The sequence below is a fragment of the Fukomys damarensis genome, unplaced genomic scaffold (assembly GCF_012274545.1).
Source record: "Fukomys damarensis isolate Sample0158 unplaced genomic scaffold, DMR_v1.0_HiC HiC_scaffold_33, whole genome shotgun sequence".
Lineage (NCBI taxonomy): Eukaryota > Metazoa > Chordata > Mammalia > Rodentia > Bathyergidae > Fukomys > Fukomys damarensis.
The window spans coordinates 51254315-51257677 of record NW_022900945.1 but is presented as its reverse complement, the minus strand read 5'-3'; the positions used below and the strand labels follow the sequence as shown (position 1 = coordinate 51257677).

Here is a 3363-nt window from a genome sequence, read left to right as displayed (position 1 = left end):
GAGAGAGAGAGAGAGAGAGAGAGAGAGAGAGCGAGAGCGAGCGAGAAAGAGAGAGAGACAGAGACAGAGAGAGACAGAGACAGAGACAGAGACAGAGAGAGAGACAGAGATGACCTACGAAAACAAACCCAGAGCTGAGGAGGCTGCCTGACCCGCTCCTTTCATGCCAAGACGCAACTCTCCTCCCTCCATCTTCAGTGAGCCACAAGAGAAACAAAGTGGGGAGAGGGAGGAGAATGTCATAAAAACAGTACGTTAAACACACAGACACCGCAGCACTCACACACCCATACGCATAAGTGCATATGTATTTTATTTCACCGTATTAGTACACTAAAATGCATACATAGCCTGTATTCTAATTCAGCCTTGAATATAACTCTGTTGTAAACCCCACAAGATGAGCACCTGGGCAGCACGCAGACCCCAGAAATGCTTACCATAGGTGACAGAAGGGGCAATGGCCAATCAGGGGTCTCAGAGCCCAGAACAGCCAATCAAGCTGTAACAGCTCTCAAGGGGAGCAGTCCCTTCCTCATCACGTCTTGAACTTGAGAGCAAAGACCCCAAGCGCAGCTCTGGGATCCCTACCTTCCTCTGACAAGGTACCTATCTATGTGCTTATTTCCTCTCCTTTTGCCAATAAAGTGATTTTACTTTCCCATTTCTCTACCCTTTCTAGTACAGTGATTTGTAGGTCTCTTTCTGAACACACATCTCTAATTCTTTTATCGATGTAGGCTTTGCACAGACCCTAGATAAAAGTCTACCCTCATGAGACATAACAAAATGTGGGTTATTTCATGAACCTTCTCCAAAAATGTTAAAAATGTATTGGAGTCATGAAGCTGTGACCCCAGTGTGGCAGTCGTGGTTCTCTGTACACATCTGTGCACTCGGGCACCCATTTCTGTAGTGTCGAGGGAGAAGTGGATGTGCAATTTGTACACTACCGTGTCTGAACAATGCTGACTTTGGCGTGTGCTCCAGATTTACCTCAATCGTGAAGTTAAAAGAACTGAATCTGCAGAGAGGAGAGAGTGTAGAAAGTTCAGCAAATGGCAGCACACTCATGGGTCTTGCCAAGCCTATTCGAGGCAGAACGTGCTAGGAGTCTTTGGGCAGCAGCCTCCCAAGGAAAGTTCCCAAGGGCAAAAGTTCAGCAGACAGTAACCCCAAGGGCCCAGGGATCCCCACTGGCTCCCTTGTTGATTGGTGCCGGGTTCTGTGGACTTCCTTAAAGAATTTTCCACTAGTTTCTTCGATTCCTTTCACCTGTCATTTTGTCCCCAGGTTGAGAAAAAAGAAACACAGACAGACAGACAGAAAGAGGAATCTGTCTGCTGGAAGTGCTTCAGACTCTGTTCCTTCTTGCCTTCACTGTCCAAATGTCTCAGTGGAAATGCTTGCTTTTTCAGCCCCACACTGTAGAGAGCAGCTTGAAAAGGGAAATGCCGTGCGTGGGCTTCCCTTCCTCCCCATCGCTCCATAGGAGCCAGCGAGGTGCCCGCTCTGGCTTCCAAAAGCTGGCAGACCAAGGTGCCCACCTGGCTCCCCTGAGCCATAGGACACTGCCCAGGAATAAGCCAGCCAAGCACTTTGTAGCGCAGGAAAATGCAGCTCAGGGCGGACACACAGGCTGGGAAGCTACAGAAAAGGAGCTGTGGTCGCTGCATTACCCCCAGAGCCCTTCCCTCCCGGTGCTGCCTCCCCTTCTCCCTTCTCTGTCTCCAGGAGACCCCCCTCTGCTGTTTCCTCTCTTCTCTTTCTCCTCATCCATTGTTTCTAGGCGCCTCTGGCCTTGGAAAGTTCTCTAACTTCTAGAATATAAAAACCGCAGTGCTCCTTAGAGTCAGTGACTTGAGCCAGGTCCTGGGACCCCTTGGCGACATCCCCGATGGCCTGGATAAACAACAGGGTCCCACTGAGATTTGAACTTGGATTGCTGGATTCAAAGTCCAGAGTGCTCACCATTACACTATGGAACCATGGCCTTAATGTGCTCAACAGTGCAACTTCATACAGGCAGTAAGTGTGCACACAGTGCTTACCTGTGCATTTGCTTTGCCTCTTGTCTAAGCCAAAGCATTTCATTTGCTCTGCACAAAATAAAAGTAAGTACATTTTCCACTTAGATTAAGGAAAAAAATCTAAGCTTCCGTCTTAAGCCACTTGCACCACTTCTGATTGCTAGCTGTTTTACTAGCTGCTTGTCCACTCTCGAAATTACTAGTTGTCTATCCACACCGCAGTGTCATTTCCATTTTTCTGGCTGCCACACTTTCTCCACTACCCTGGCAAAACTGGTTATTCTCAGGGTAGGGCTGGGGACTTCCTGGCTTCCTTAGCCACACAGCTCTTTGAAAAGTGGAAGAGGAGGGAAAACTAGCAGTCACCTTCCTCAGAGGCAGGTTCAGCCCTGCGTAGGAATTCAGTTCTGCTAATTAGATCCAAGCCAGGGAGTTGGCAGAGTGAGGAGGGGTTAGAAAGGTAACCTTCCTTCCCGCTGCTGCTGCTGCACCTTACGTTTGAGGAACCAGAGTGTTACGGGACAGTCACAGTTGGCTGTCACACTCTAGTTTCTTGTCGCTGAGGAAACTGGAGGTTTTTGTTGTGGTGGTGGTTTCTTTTTTGGTTTTTGTTTGTTTGTTTGTTTGGTACCAGGGGTCAGACTCAGTACTTTGCGCTGTGAAGCAGGCGATGGCACCACTGAGCTAAGTCCTTGACAGATACCTGGAGAACAATTGGATCTGGGAGGCGCCAGTCTTTAAAAGACAGGAGCTGTGACCTGTGATCATTGGTTTCTTGCTGAGGAGCCACACTAACTCCAGGTGGAACTGGGCTTCTTGCTGCTTCAGAAGCCTCCTGCGCCTCCCCTCCTTCTTCTCGTCCCCCGCCCCCTCAGCCTCCTCTGCTGGGACCCAGTTCGGCCTCGCCCGGTACAGCGCCTGGGCTGAGCGGGTCTGGCCTCTCTCAGACGCGCGTGAGCGTGGGCGCTGGTTTGCCAGTGTCAGGACTGAGAAGTTGTTAGTTCTGGACCATCTGGATTAAAAGGGTTGAGGAAAGCTTTCACTTTCCAGAGAAGTAAAGAAACAGAGTTCTGTTTCCGCCCGGTTTCGAACCGGGGACCTTTCGCGTGTTAGGCGAACGTGATAACCACTACACTACGGAAACCTCTGTATCGGGTGTTCAGGCGCCTTCCTGAAAACCTATGATGCGCCTTCCCTCAGTTTCCAGTACAAGAAACTCTACCCTGCGTTTCTTTGGGCAAAAAGCCCCCGGATCCCCCAGGCGAGGAGGCTGCGGCTCCCTTGGGCTCCAGCTGCTGGCGGAGCGAAGACGCCGCGCCCCAGCTCCGACTTC

General features: G+C 50.4%; 1 non-coding gene across 1 annotated transcript; it reads right to left on the bottom strand.

Moving 5' to 3' along the window:
* Positions 1 to 3101: 3101 nt before the first annotated feature.
* Positions 3102 to 3174, bottom strand: Trnav-aac. Its single transcript has one exon. It is a non-coding gene; the product is annotated as a tRNA-Val (tRNA).
* Between the last annotated feature and the right edge of the window lie 189 nt (positions 3175 to 3363).